At 33.1% G+C, this 16,954-nt stretch overlaps 1 long non-coding RNA gene across 1 annotated transcript; it reads right to left on the reverse strand.

The window, feature by feature from the left end:
• Window positions 1-23: 23 nt before the first annotated feature.
• Window positions 24-5,885, reverse strand: LOC128554813 (uncharacterized). The gene is made up of 3 exons (XR_008369703.1): window positions 3,604-5,885; window positions 2,767-2,934; window positions 24-2,272 (listed from the first exon to the last, which is right to left on the reverse strand). It is a non-coding gene; the product is annotated as an uncharacterized LOC128554813 (long non-coding RNA).
• Window positions 5,886-16,954: the final 11,069 nt, after the last annotated feature.

Consider the following 16,954-nt stretch of genomic DNA (forward strand, 5'->3'; position numbering starts at 1 on the left):
TTTGACCTGGTGACCCCAAAGTCAGTAGGGGTGGTGTATTCAGTAAGTACTATCAGCACGTGAAGTTTGAAGGTCCTGGGTGCAGTGGTTCGCGAGTCAAGTGCCTTCATGCAAAAAGTTAACGTTGTAACTAACGAACGAACGAACTAACGGACGGGCAGTTGAAAACTAATATGCCTCCCTTCGGGGGCATAATAAAAACATGAAGACTTAGTATGGAATCAAATATTGCATACCTGCTGGAATTACAGGGTTACTGCAAAACCAAGTGTTAATACCCTATTAGTCGCCTCTTACGATCATGCAAGGGTCAGGTAGTGGTTTCAATTCGTTTCATACACAGATCGTTCTAGAACCACATTGGGCGTCATATGATGAAGATGATAATGGTGAACAATTATTTTTAAGTTTTAATCAGATCCATTCAGTAATAACAGAGATGGATTTAAAGTGCATCAAAACTTTAACCTGAAGTTCTAAGTAAAAAGAAGAAACAATTCATGAAAAAATTGTGCCAGAGTTATGCACTTTGTGTCATATGATGTGGATGATGTTGTTGAACATTTATTTTAAGTTTGAATCAAATCTATTTAGTAATAACAGAGATAGAGTAAAAAAAGTGCATCAAAACTTTAACCAGAAATTCTATGTAAAAAGGGGAAACAATTCCTGAAAAATTTGTGCCAGAGTTATGAACCTTGTGTCATATCTTGTGGATGATGATGGTGAACAACTATTTTAAGTTTGAATCAAATCAATTCGGTAATAACAGAGATAGAGTGAGTGCATCAAAATTTTACCCTGAAATTCTAAGTAAAAAGGGGGAATAATTCGTGACAAAATTGTGCCAGAGTTATGCACTTTATGTCATATGATGTGGGTGATGATGTTGAACAACTATTTTAAGTTTGATCAAATACATTCAGTAATAACAGAGTTAGAATGAACGTGCATCAAAACTTTAACCTGAAATTCTAAGTAAAAAGGGGGAATAATTCATGAAAAAGTTGTGCCAAAGTTATGCACCTTGCTTCAAATGATGGGGTGATGATGTTGATTTTAAGTTTGAATCAAATCCATTCAGTAATAACAGAGATAGAGTGAAAGTGCATCAAAATTTTTAACCTGAAAATCTAAGTGAAAAGGGGGGATAAAATCATGAAATATTGGTACCAGAGTTATGGCCCTTAAGTCAGATGATGTGGGTGATGATGAGGAATAACTATTTTAAGTCTGAATCAAATTCATCAAGTAATTACAGAGGGAAGTGTAAAAAAAACTTTAACCAAGGTGGGGACACGGAAAGACGCCAACGCCTGGTCGAGTATGGTAGCTCTCCTTATACTTCGTATAGTTGAGCTAACAATAGTTCTGGTATGGTATTGTCATTCAAGATGTAAGTTACATTCACCCTTATGCCAAATTGTCATAATGACTAAAAGGTTTATAGAGGCCATAGGTTATATGCAAACTGCTACCATAAAGGTGAACAACTTTTGATAAAAGTTACACTGGCTAAAAGCTCTTGTAAAACATTAATATTTAGGTCCAGCCGATATTTTATGTTTGTAATTGAAACTATAACATTTACTGGATTTGTAACCTTAACAGCTAAACACACCTATATGAACAACAAAACAGGCTTAAGTGTTGTGTATTAAAACTTTAGTTAAACCACAATTTCTATCTTTTACATCCACTTCCTTTTTCCAGTTCTCAGAAAAATCCTCATCAATCACAGTTTAAGTTTTCCGTACAAGAATTTTGGGACAAACTGTATCCTTTGACTTTTCAGACAAAAAATATTCTCTTATCTGTTAATATAGGTACCATTGTCCGGCTGTTGTTATTCCATGTAAATAGTACTTGTTCGGCATTGCATCCATAAGGAGGAGTAGATTTTAGTATGCTGACTGTCACAACTGGACTGTCACTTAAGATTTTTAACACTAACAATTCCAAGTGTTTTTGCAGACATGATAAAGTAATGATACTTGGTAAATTACTAATGTTCTTTGAACATGTTGAAGGTTTAAAACAATGTGATAAGAAATTTCTCCACTGGTAGAATGTGACAGGTTTTGAATCATTGTTGACCATCTGTGCAATGTTTATGACCTTCAATGACTGATCCACTGTCTGCAATATCATGTAAGGTCTAAGCATTCACCCTCCTCCATCAATTCTTCCAAAATCCAAAGTGCCACTCAGGTTCAAATTTAGTATGGCCTGCTATCATTATTGAAAATTCAACCAACTGAGCTGTGATATCCTGTAACAAATAAGTTAAACATGAAATATTTCATTTTAAATAATTAACCTGGGTGCCTCTACTTTACCTGTTAAATAAATAAAACTAGAGTTATCAGTATTTGATAAAAGATAATTTTTACAACCAATGCTCAACAAATTGACAAACAGACTGACAACAGGGTGCTTCCAGTATATAAAATGTACATTGTTTGCAGATTTGGATAACTGCAAAAAGGATGTTCTACAAACACATTTATTGCTATCATTATGTTAACCATTGTTATAAACCTGCTTGTATTTGTAAAATGGACTACTCCATCTTTTAATAGACGGTACCATTTAATGTTTATAGGGGGTTCTCATAGAAAATTTACTGACTGAATATTAAACAGTGCAGATCATGATCAGACTGCACATATGTACAGGCTGATCTTGATCTGCACTGGTCCAAAAGTTAAAATTATACACCGTTTTAACAACTATCAATGATATGAAAAATATAATGGCTGTTACCTGGCAAATTCTCCACAGACCATACCACAGCAAGTTATTGTATCTATTCTGGCCAGCAGCATTGTTCAAATGGAACACCAATACAGGCAGTGATGTACCATGCTCACAAGTTGTTTTCCCCTTTACCAACCGAGTTGCTTTCATCAACAAGATAAAACACTTGTTTTCCTAAAAATAGATTAAGTCTTTAGTAAAAGTATCTGTTATCTTCATGTATCTGCATATATCAGAAATCTTAAAAGTCTTCATTCTTAACCATATTTCTTGTACAATAAAACTGATAAAAGTTTCAATCTATCACCTCACAATTTCTAAGTCAGGAGTGGGTTCATTAATTTTAAAAAATAATCACATTACAATCATTTTTAGAATTAAATTACAATAAGTAATTTATTTCAAGTAATTAATTAAAACTTGTATTCTTTAGAACAATTTTTAGCTTAATGAGATACAATCATACAACATATACTTATATACATGCACAGTGTTAAGCATTCAAACTATCTATGTACTAATACAAGACTGGGGTGCCACAGACTTTTGTAGCCAGTGTTCTTATCCAATGTAATTAAGACTTTTTTACTAACTAATCCTCTTCAAAACCTAATTGTCTTTCAAATACTTCATGTTTTGTCAATTCAGGCCATTCAATAGTCATTTATACTGTAGATCTACATGTACATACATTGTACAAATCACAAAATGTAGAGGTAGACTTAAGTCAAACACATTTTGCATTAGCTCCAACAAAACCTACACAGAAGTATAAATAAATAATCTATTATATTAAAATTATAATCATGATAATAGGAGCCACTGGCTTCATGTTACTTATACCTGATCCCTTACAACACATCCCAAATATGTTACATTTTCTTGGGGTCTTAAAGTAAACTGGACAAACTTCCTGGCTGTAGCTGGGTATATGAACATGTTGAGCATAGTCCAAGCTGTAGTGGAATGAACTATGAAAGAAACAAGGTATAATATCTGAAAGAAGATAATTACATCACTTAAAATCAATTTGAATATCAAATTAATTTATAATGTGAAAGGTTTCATTAATATACCACAGAATACTTTTAAAGTTATCACACTAAGAATCCATTGTTTAATAAAAGATCGTATTTTTCACTCAGCAAGGCTCAAAAATGCGAAAATAAAAAGATTTTCTAAATTCCCACTATCAATATTGGGGCCTCCAATCATCCTGTCACAAAACGTTCTGAATCAGCAATACTGGCAAGAGTAGTCACCAGCCAGAAATTAAATGACTAATAAGATACCCACAGCAAAAAACAGTTACCAGTTTATAGGTTTAACCAAAGAGCTATAAAAATAAATTTTATACTTCTTTGGTTTAACATGATTTAATGGTGTAGGCCCTACATTCAATGCGTGCGTACACACAATTGCCGACCACGGCCGCCCTCTTAAGAATCATGGATATGCTCTTAAAAACTCCTGTTACCAGTGTTAGATCTATCCGATACTTTCGATATAACCATTGGGATGCCAAACATTTACGAAATACAGATGACTTACTTAAAACTGAGTGTCTTCGATCCCAGGAAACATGGCTGGCGGTTACGCAAATGAATGCGTTACAAATGGCGTATATGCTAGTAAGGGACGTAACAAAAAAAACTTTCTTCACGGTTTCACGGAAAATGTCGAATATTCATGAGAGCAGCGCCGCCTGGCGCCAAAACGCGATTTTATATTATGCTTTCGTCGTTATCCTTGATGCTTGCTGCTTCTTCCATTCGATAACCTGCTACACGATATATTTCATTTAGACCGATGTAGATTTAATGGTGGCAGTGAATATCGTCAATAAATCTGAAATGTTTCATTAATGCATCAAGAATAAGAACACACAAACATGTTAAGAATGACAAGTAAACAAGAAATACAGCATAATCACTTTCTCAGTTACATTCAAGAATAAGTCACTTACACAAAATAACAAATCATTTACATGCAATAACAAGTGATTTACACCAATGGATAAGTCATTAACACACAATAATAAGTCATTAACATGCAATAATAAGTCATTAACATGCAAGGATTTTTTACTTAAATGCCCTTCCATATTAATATATTAATATCATTCCTTTTAAATTTAGTTTCTGAAATATTTACCAATGAAAACAGTTTTAAACAACTTCAAAACTAAGTCAAACGTAATTTTACCTTTTACCTGACGTTACCTTTAACCTTTGATTCATTTTACCTGATGTTTCCCCTAATGTTGGAGTATTACTAGCAAACTGAAATACTTAATGATTACAATATATTAAAACGAAATAGTAATATGGAACATTTTCATAATTATTGAGATCAGTAATTGTCAACATCATCAACATCATCATCATCATCATCGCCATTGTTGTCTTATCATCGTCAGAATATTATCACCATTGTCATCTTCACCATCGTCCTTAACGTACTATAACGTACCAACATGATTTCATATCATTATCATTTCGTAATATTACAATCATTATTGTCATCATTATCATGCCATCACCATCATCATAACAGATTCGTTATACCATATCATCATCGTGATCAAATACATATTATCGTGTAATATCATATCATGTTATTCTCATAACATACCATCATGGTAATCATTATCATCTCAGCATAGTCTTATCATCATCATGTTATATCATTATCATTATCATTAATTATAATTATTATCATATTTATGATCGTAATTTAATCGCTATCAACGCCATATTGTCACCAAATCATCATCATACCATCATCATCATCATATCATTATGATCATATAGACACAAACTGTATATCACCATATTATCATAATAGCATAAACATCATCATCATGAACAACATTATTGTCATATCGTCATAATATCATAATCTTCATCATACCACCACCACCACCAACATCATCATCATCATCACCATCATAATAACATTATCATACTAGATACATATCATTGCATATACTGGGAAGGGCTTAATGTAATGTTGTTAGAACTTGTTGCCCAACCCATTTGCTTTTGTATTTTTGTAATTCTATGTATCTACTTGCATGTATATATGAGCAATAAAATATGGTTAAATCAAAATGTCATTGCATATCGTCATATTAAATCATCTACAATACGTGTCACCACCCCACATCACGCTGACAAAACTGAACATTTTTGATACCGATATTTTATCAATATTATCATCATTGTCAGTACTTTAGGTTATCTCAAATTACCTTAAATTAAGCTTTTGTGACATGATAATTGTCCAGCTATTAAGGGGACGCATATTGCTACATTCACAGTTCATACAGCAATGCGGAAGGGGTGCATATTCAAGAAATCGATGGTGGGAAAATAAAAAACATATTCCTAAACTGATATAATACTGATGGACACCTGTAATATTCAGTATTTTGTGGATAAGGATGTGGTACTATGAATGTAATAGGAAAACAGAGGTCTTTGTGAAAGTACATTCAACACAAAATATTAAGCTTTTGTATAAGGAAAATACAGGTTTTTTACAATAACAGTGTTCCAAATAATGTTGAAGGGATGAGATTTTCTTTCTAACACACCAGGTTTGCTTAAACATGTAAAATTTAACGCCACGTCTGTTCATCTCTGGATGGACGCCATATTTCTCATTGATAAAAAATGTAAACAAAAAATCAGAGTGGGATTAGCATTGCAAGGGCATAACATGACATTCTACACAATGAATACCTTAGAACAGATATCTGAGATGCTACACAGGTCAGGCGGGTTAAATGCATAATGTCGATCACTTGAAATTCATCTTGAAAAGGTGGTTAATTTTAGTTTGTTTACATGGTTTTTAATTTTCCCACGACTTCTCGGCGATTCACTGCAAATGTATTACTGCGCCGGACGAAAGGTAACTCTAATAAACAACGGGAGACAACTTAGGTGTCAGCACGTGTACGATTTTAAAAAAACATGTCGATGATTATAATTTCTTATCAAATAATGAATCCTATTCAGATATTCGTCTTTAATATTAGAAAATTATTAATTTTTGTGGACATTTGTCAAATAATATTACTTACAGTGGACTACTTTGCGCATCAAACTGGTTTCCGCTTCAGTTGTGAGGCACTTCCGTTATACTTTTTGACAACAATAACAAAAAACAAAATGAATCAATAAAGTCACTTATAAACCGACTGCTACTTAAATCAGTGTAAGTAAAGTTGTTGTTACAACATTATACATGTTCGTTACGTTATGAGATAAAGTTTATCTTGAACTGCATAATCCATTAATTACGTTTAGATGATATTGCATTTACAACTTATTTGACCCCGTTTTTTTACGTGAATGACAGCATTCTCGTGCAACTCGTGCAAACAGAATTATGAAAAGTATGGTGGAGAATTCAAGGACAAATTATAAATGACATTAAAGTGAGGATAACTGTATATTCGTCCAGTTTTGATCATTGACATTCCTGCTGTTTATTAGTAACTTTTGTGAACAAGATTAGAATGTTGCTTTTGCACATATAAACATTGATTGGACCTCTCAACCAAATTTCATACCTTATTTTAGGGATTTTTAAGACAATACAATTCAAAAGTTTGTTGAATGTGTTTTGATATTTATTAGTTCATGAATACCAAGTTAAAAATTAATAACGGCAACATTTCTAGGCCTTTATTGTAAGCCACTAGACTTCTGTAACGATAAATGTATTAAGGGGAATATACTCTTTTAGTTTTGTAATGTGGCATTCCTTGACCACCGTATCTTTTCTTATGCACTACTTTGTAAACAAACTAAATAATGTGTTTTAGCTCACATATGCGAAATGAAAATCAAGACAGTGAACTTATTTCACATTCTTTCTTTAAATTAGAATCTGTAGGACATTGATAAATGTTTGGACAAAGTGAAGCACTATTATTTTCGCACCAGAAAGTCTTAATTGTTGACTTTGAATGTACACAAGAAGTCTTATGTAATTCAACAATAACTTTCTTGTTTCAGTTTTTCTCATTTTTATTTTAGTGAGCAATCCTTTGTGTACTTATAACAGTTGAAACAGTATTCATTTCATTTACCAAAACCTTGTACTTTTTTGCAGGTAAATTTTATAATACCCCACCCACTTTTTTCTAATTTCAAAGTATGCATCCCCTTAACAAACATACATGTGCGCAGAGCTGGAGATTTTGAATGAATGTTTATTATAAGCTAGATATTGTTCTAAATCAAGCTTTGTTATGCACGACAATAACAAAATTGTATAAAACTTATCTTCCTTTCGTGTCCCAGCAACCATTCTTTCTCTAGAATTTCATCCAACCAACGTAACAGCTTAAATTCATACTACAAGGTAACTTTATACAGCATTTTTTCTATCGATGTTGTTCGGACGATTTCAGCTAGCAAACTGGTTCAAGGGCGTGGCAAATACATGCACGGACCAAGTGTGTAGATAATAGATAAACGAAACAAACTGTATAACGGAATGCAAATAATGATGAATAATAGCCGACAAGTAATCTCTTTCAACATGACAATAAGTGCATATATATCACCAAAAAATAACATCATTTATTTCTACAAGAGAACATAAATGCATTTATTGACAATCATTTTGTTTCTGTGCACATATTAATCGGTATCAGAATTTTACTGATATTCATTGCATTTATGTGCAAATCTTAGTCGTCGGTATGAAATTTAATTGACATTTATTGTAGTTGTGAGCAAATCTTAGTCCGTGTCAGAATTTAACTGAGGGACAAAAACTGTAGTTGTGTGTACATTTTAGTCGATATCAGAAATTAAGTGGTATTGATTGTATTTGTGTGTACCAAATCCCTCTTTTTATTGTAATTCCGAGGTAATGTATAAATACATATGTCTGTATGCATGCATGTAATGATGTATACATATATGCATATATACCGTATGTTAACCCTTTCGCTGCCACACTATAAATTCAAAATTGCCAACGACGTTCACGACGTCATCTAAATAAAACCGTCACTTTTCGAACGTTGACGTTTGTAATATTAGCGCGACGTTTCGTTAATTGAGTAGTAATTGGGAGTTTGAAAATATGCAAAAGAAGGCGCTTGTTTTAGATATTATCGTTTACTGAACTTCTTATCATTTTTATAAAATACAAGAGTGCTTGATTCTCATTCAAAACATATGGTCAGTTAGTTATACTTATTTTATTTTAGCTCGATTGTGATGAAAGGTTCAAGCTTATCTGAACCACTTATGACTCCGCTTTCTTGAAAACCCAGTATTAACGCTCCCCTTTATACAATCAGAATTTAAAATAGCCAATATAAAATTTACATTATTATTGAAACATGTGAGGTTTTACTTGATAGCAGTGATGGATATGTCGCCAGATATACAAACATACGTAACAACAAACAGGGAAGGGAATTTTTGCATTCCACATCTCGAGCAACCTTTTTTAAAACGTTTATTTATTCATCATGTTTAGTAAACTTCTTGATTTAATAATATGAAAAACGGATGAATACGGATGAACGGAAGCCATACTCAGCATAATCTTCATGGCTGTAAACATACAGTTTATGTATGTACCGTACATAGTTTTTCTGTCATGCCTTCAACACTGTTCAAATCTCATTCAATTGGTTGATACATAATGATAAAATTCTATGCCAGAACTGCTGATACAGGAACGGACGGCAGTGTCGTTGACGCAACCGCAACTTTGCCATAAAATTACGGTGTGAACTGCGAGTGAAAAGGAATTCGGTGCCCTGACATAATATGTGAAAACGTAATCAAATACGCTTGCAAAAGTAGTATGTTATCATGATTAGTTTTGGATTATAATGTGAAATTTAAAACATATATTTAATGGACTCTTACATAAGTAAAAATTGTGGCTTTACGTATGAAGGTTGCATACATTCATTTTATTTAAAAGTATTATTCAAATACATGTACATTCAGAAATGGAAGCAGTTTATCTATACATGTATAAAAAAATATGCTACAAAGCACAAAACAAAGACAAAAGTACACAGGTAGGGCGAATAAGTTCTCATATAATAGAGTTATTATAACATTAGCTTGATCTGGGATGCAGTATTCGGCTCGAGTGGGTTTTGCCAGATCGGATCTCACGAGCCGAATACAAAGTCCCAGATCTAGCTACTGTTATAATGACCCTTTTATTATATACCTTTACCATTTTGATTCTTCTTTTGTTCTTGAACGAAATCCTCAGTGTTTATCGATATTAAATGGAACTTACTGAAGTTTTTATGTGAGCTATTTATAGAAATGTGTCGGGTCGTGCATATTAATGAAAATAGTCCGGCAGCATACAATACGGAAGGTACAATACGGAATTTAAAAGGTACAATACGGAATTTTTGTCTGTCTGTTCATATTTAATTGTGAAATACAAGCCGATTTTTTTACAGAATTTATATAGTTATATAATAAATACAATTATTTTGGCCCTATCTAAACGAAAGATATTTTTTTTTCTATTGCAACTTTGCATATGTAGTTAACTAGGATTACCTAAAACGGAAAGAGAAATGATAAATACCACAATGCCCTGTATTGCATACTAATACTCTAAGCATTGTAATAAACTTCGCGTGAAATATAGAGTTTTCTCAATGAAATAAAAGTGATAATCCACAGTTTTGAAAAAGTAGATTGTCATTTTTATTTTTCACTGTTTTTGCCGAACTAGTTCCGGTCCTCCGTCGCGATTTAAGTCAAATTGTATACCGAGCGTTATGAATACCGGGGACCATAATGACGATGACGTCGTTAAAATGACGTTATTTGTATTATGCTTTTTGTTGATCTTTCCCGCGATTTTCGACATCTTATAAATTACGCAACAAAAGTAGAGTTTTACACATGAAATAAACAGAAAATTTGTTTGTGTCAGTGAAATATCAATTTTGTTTCACTCGTGAGCACCAAAAAAGTCATTTTCACTCGTGGCTACGAAACAAACAAATATCCTCATAAATTGTTACTTATACCAGGAAGTAAAGAAGATGATTATGTTAACTTCCTAGATGTAGATGGACTTTCTAAATAACAGCAACCGACACTTAACTTTGTGTCCTTATTTTCTAATAAATGCAAGTTATATAAATGTACAATAACTGTTAAACAGCAGGATGGTTATACCATTGGCTTAATAAATAAATAAATTAATTAATTAATCATTCATAATTCTGACATAACCAAGGCAAAACTTATGAAAATGACCTTAAGAACGCTGTTTGTTATTAGTTTGTGTCACTTTGCAAGTGGATTATTAACCTGCAATCAAACAACCGCAACAGAACAGTGTAAAGGACATGGCGGACTGGCATCGTATCAACATTTTATTGAAAAGAGTGAGGACAAAGTCCAGTCTCTCAGTGAAGGGGATTCAGTCTGGATTTCTGGAAATGTTAAATTTTCAAAAATGTTTGTTGCTTGGTATGGATGCTATATTGGAAACGAAAGAGAAATATGGAAATATCGAATAGCACATAATAACATTTATAATTGTTTAGAAAGTTGTAGTGGAATATATGATGAACATATAAGTTACATTGGACTTAGGGAGGAGTGGTGTTATTGTATCAAACATGCGCAGATAGGAAATATTGATGCAAGACCAGACAAATTCTGTAAAAAGCAACTAATTGAACCGATTTTTTTTTCAAGAGATGGTGACTCATTTATATCTGCAGTTGATGTTTATACAGTTATAGATCACACGATCTTATTCTGGGACCCACTTCCACCTGCTCCTTTTGGTCAGTGTGTTTATAATTGGAAAAATGATTATGGAAACCCAGGTGGCAAAATTCGCTACAGGACAGATTCATGTTATACTGTCAAAGACGGGTTCATATGTGTAAGCAATGCTTATCGGCCTCTGAGTACAAACTGCAATGCAGTTCACAATGATAATCATCAATCACTCGCATTCTGTCCAGTCTACATATCGTCCTCATGGCCGTCGTCTTACAAAGAATGTGATCAATACCTCGGTAATCTTGCAGCTCATATTTATCCTGACATACAGGTATATGTAAGACCCAATGTAACCTTTTGGACAGGTATTTTTCGTACTTTCAAACTGGATGATGAAGATGTTTCGGAAGAAAATAGAGTGTGCTTATCACTTAAGAAAGTTGACAACAAACTTATGTTAGATCCTGCCGATTGTTCTACTAACAAGGGATATATTTGTAAACATAGTATTTCTGAAAGCACAGATTCAGCGTTAAAAACGACTAATTCTCACAAAGAAACTGAATCAGAACCAAAACGTAGTTTTTTAACAACAACCGTAAGTAACAGGCATACTGTTTCTTCTGTCACTTTTCTCTCATCTCCAACTACTATGTTAAGCAAAGAAAAAGGAACTTCAGACGGAGAAACAGTACCCACTAACATTTATATGGCTATAGGTGTTGTGTTAACTATGTTGACTATAGTCATAACCGTTATAACATGCTTAATTTTACGAAAAAGACGCAAAGTACGAAAAGGTGAACCTTTTGTTAAAACTAGATCTAAAGATGACCATAAAACGACTGCTACTGATTCGGACATCAGTGCAAGATCAGCAGCGGTTTCTCACTGTGTTGCACAATCACAAGTACGTATACATCAACATAATGAATCAAATGAAGAAAGTGCTTGCGCAACACGATACGAAGCGCTGATGCAACGTAATGTTTCAGAGTGTGAATATGATAGCGTAGATGTGAATGCTCCTGGAAAATCGGACATCAGTGCAAGATCAGCAGCGGTTTCTCACTGCGTTGCACAATCACAAGTACGTATACATCAACATAATGAATCAACTGAAGAAAGTGCATGCGCAACACGTTACGAAGCGCTGATGCAACGTAATGTTTCAGAGTGTGAATATGATAGCGTAGATGTGAATGCTCCTGGAAAATCGGACATCAGTGCAAGATCAGCAGCAGTTTCTCACTGTGTTGCACAATCACAAGTACGTATATATCAACATAATGAATCAACTGAAGAAAATGCATGCGCAACACGTTACGAAGCGCTGATACAACGTAATGTACCCGAGAGCGAGTATGATAAAGTAGATGTGAATACTCCTGGAAAATCAAATGATAATACAGCCACTGCTATGCACGTTTATGCTAATGCATAATGTGTTCATTCAGGCGTCAGACATGACGGTGAGATTGATGAACATGACCTTCTGCAGGCAGTTGGATGACAGCAGAAAGTGATACATATTTATTGAGATCAGAGAGTAAAGCAAAATCTACTGATCGGCCTAACTTGTAAACGACCGCATGTGGATGGAACTTGCGTCACCTACGACAAACCGGATTGGTTCAGCAGAGCAGAGACCACTCTGAACTAAGCAGTACTTAAGCTTTACCTTTGTTTTTGCTATTTAACATTTGTAAAGGTTATTAATTTTTGTTCATAATCATTTTTTGTTTTCTTTTTGGATGTTTTTGTTCAACTTAACTGTATAAACAGTAAGGTCTAGTATTCAATTTAACTAATATTTCTGAGAATTGATAATATTGATATTAGTCATTAAAAAGCTTCAAAAGGATAAAATAGCAAAACAAAAATATTCATGGGCTGAATGATGATGTACCTGGTAAAGCATTCTCCATTCAGGACGTTAAGATTCCTCACAGCGACCAGCAATTTTATTTTTCTCTGAAAGCGTCAACTAGTCTTTACATTAAAACATTATATGGTAGAAAACAAATGTAAAAGCAAAGATTACCTGCAACCTATATTATTTTGTGTCATAATCTAATAATCACATCCATGTTATATTAAATTTGACGCAGTTTTTAAAATCAACCTATTAAACATATACTGTAAGTCTAATTTCTAACGAATAACTTAGCAGCATTTAGAAGAAAGTGCAAGACTTAACAAATGTGAATCTATTACAGCAAGGAGTGAATGGCTTCAGATCCACCAGAAATTCATTTTGATTTTTCATTATAGCACGATTTTGCTTTGAGCCAGCCACAGACGTCTGTCTATTACAGCATCAAGTGAATGGCTTCAGATCCACCAGACATTCTAGTTAGTTTTCCTTTAAGTGTATGAATTCATTACAACAATTTCAAAGATACGTAGTTTTCACGTTTAAAGCAGCACAGAGCTAAATGCATGCTGTTTTAGAGATTTTGAAAGACCTTTCATTGCTATAACCTGTAGATAGTAGTAATGATAACCAACTGAATATAAATGCCTTTTAAATGCATCTACTCAATTTATTCAGAAAACTCCCTATTAGGGCCAAAATACGAAAGTGTCCCTTGCCATCACAATATGAAACTGTTCCTTGCATTGCATCAGCCGGGGATCAGTTGTTTTGTTAGTGGTCTTTTTAGTACTTTTTTAATAATCTGTGTGATAAACTTAGGCTCCGCCCTTAGGCCTGGCGCTAACAAAGTGATTCGATGAGTTCTACTCAATCTTAATTTATGTAATCGTCAAAATACATAACAGTGTTATCTATTAAGTAAACATGCAGTGCAATTATTGTAACGAATGAACTGTGCATAATTTATAAAATACCCTACTTTAAGATCTGTGGATCGTTTGTCGTAATATAACTTTGTCTAACAATAGCAAATGTTGTTACAGTTTCTTATAATTAAAGCCAGAAACTGAAACTTGTGTTCAGGAATAGAAACCTACTATAAGGTAACGAGATATCATTTGACATTTGAAATAACTCATTCAAAATTGTCCTTATGTATAGGACATGTAAGATATGTTATACGACTATATTTCATCCTTGTCTTATATCTTGTTTTTGTGTTATCTTTATGAATTGTATGGATATTCAGATGACCCTAACATAGCATTCAGAATTCAAGCTGGAAATGACGTGTAGAATGAAACAAATGTTCTTCAGCAACTAAATAAATGTCTAAATGATGTGATCTTGTAAATGACAAATTTCAAGTTGAAAATGAACAATTCAAAAACTGAGATCATCATATATGGAACTAAGCATCAACAAGCAAAAGTAAACATCTCAAGTGTGAATGTACAGTGAAGTGTATTGCTCATATATAAGAAAGAAATGCCAAACTGCGCATGTCCAGCTAAGAAATCTAAACGACATTAGAAAATATCTATCAAAAGTCGACAGAGATCTATTCATTCTCATCTTGACTTTTGTAATGCCATTTTCACTGATATCCCTGTCTATCAACAGACTTCAGAGAGTGCAAAACCAAGCAGCCAGAATTGTTACCAATGCTCGAGATGGTCATCCTACAACAGAAATTCTAAATTCTCTACATTGGCTGTTCAAATTTGTTGTTCTTGTATTTCGTACTGAGCGAGAAAAGTCCCAAACTTATTCGAGTGTTTTGTTAAAGTGTGCTCAAAGAAATCAATATAGATCTTTAAACGACATTCAGTTCACTGTCCCAAGATCAAGAACGAGTCTCGCTGATTAATCCTTTGCTGTTTCTGGATCAAAATGGTGGAACAAACTTCCTAGTGACCTTAAACATATGAAAAATGAATAATGTTTCAGAAAAGGAATGAAAACTTACCTTCTTAAATAGTTTATGGCTGAACTGCTTAAATCTTTATGTAATGGAATGGAAACAACCTAGGACTGTGTGAAGAATATTTTTGAAATAGTTTTTGCGCTATACAATATGTATGATATAGATTGTTAGCTCTAAATATACTTATATAATATATAATATAAATAATATATAATTATTGCCTTGTAGTGGGGTCAATATGTCACAAATTGACATACGGGCCTTATTTTATATGTATTGTAAATGCAGGTATTGCATCATCTTTTTGTAAATTTTTGAGTTATTGAGGTAAATGTCAGATTTCACGCATGAAATACCTCTCATGTTTTTCTGTATTTCATAACTTAAATTTCCAGTAAATTTCATTAAATTCTGTTTAGTAATAAGAAAGTTGATATTTTAAAATTCTTCAGTAATTATATGTTTTATCCCCAAAACCATATAATGGGCCTCAAATTGTCAATTTAAAATTTCCCGCGCCAAAATAGTCAGATTTCCCGGCTATATCGTGAATCCCGTGAAAATGACAATAGTCGGAGCTCACGGCTTAGCCGTGAATCCCATGAAATTTATATTTGGCGGGACATTATCCTTTAAATAGACTGGACTAAAATATGCCTTGGCGCACACCACCTTCCGACATTATAGACAATCTATGTCTGAATTATTTTCTTGCTAGAAATTTATGCTCGATCGAGGTAAGAAATTTATTCGTTAGATTTTTGTATGATTTTTGCATTACGATTTTTTTTTTGGAAAATTTTTTTGTTCATTCTACAGAATTCTGAACATTTACTTTTCGGCATATGATTTTAGCTATTTTTCGGTATGTCAGGATGATTTATTAAATTTTTCAGACTTTTGTAAATTATTTCGAAAGAGGAATCTAAATTGTTTCGTTTATATAAAATGTAAAATTTGTACTGAAATTTGAACATGATATTTTTAAAGTACTTTGTTTCAAAAACTTATGTCAAACATTTTGTTAATTATGGAACGCCATTACTGCATTGTATTGTTATGTATAAATCTATAGGGCAAGTCTAGTACCATTATGTAATATATTATTGTAATTTTGAAAATGTGTGCCAGTCTATAGCACATCTAATTAATGTCCGTTGTAATGTATGGCATTAGATATTATATGGATGCCAACTATCATATAACGTTGATTTACATTGAATTTTTTTTAATTTGTAGTTGTAAATAATAGCTGCAGTTTATCATGTCCGTATCTATAATGTTTCATCATTAACTTTTCATATCATTTCATACTTTAACTTTAGTCTTTTAAGTAAGTAATCTTTGTAATAATGGAAGTAATAAGGGGACGTATTTTAATCATGTGACGTTTGAACTTAGTAGCACATATGTTTTGTATAAGTAGCACGTATTATTTAATGGAGCCAAACGGAGGTATGGTGTACCCAAAGGAGCATTTTATGCCCTGACTTTTTGTTTTGCTATGTGCTTACCATATTTATATATTTTAGCTTCTTCCGCCAAAACGATTTTCCGGGTGATTCATAACCCGGAAGTACAATGCCCGAGGTTAAACTTGTCTTCACTCGCCGGGATGTGATA

Source organism: Mercenaria mercenaria, unplaced genomic scaffold (genome assembly GCF_021730395.1).
Source record: "Mercenaria mercenaria strain notata unplaced genomic scaffold, MADL_Memer_1 contig_767, whole genome shotgun sequence".
Taxonomy (NCBI): domain Eukaryota; kingdom Metazoa; phylum Mollusca; class Bivalvia; order Venerida; family Veneridae; genus Mercenaria; species Mercenaria mercenaria.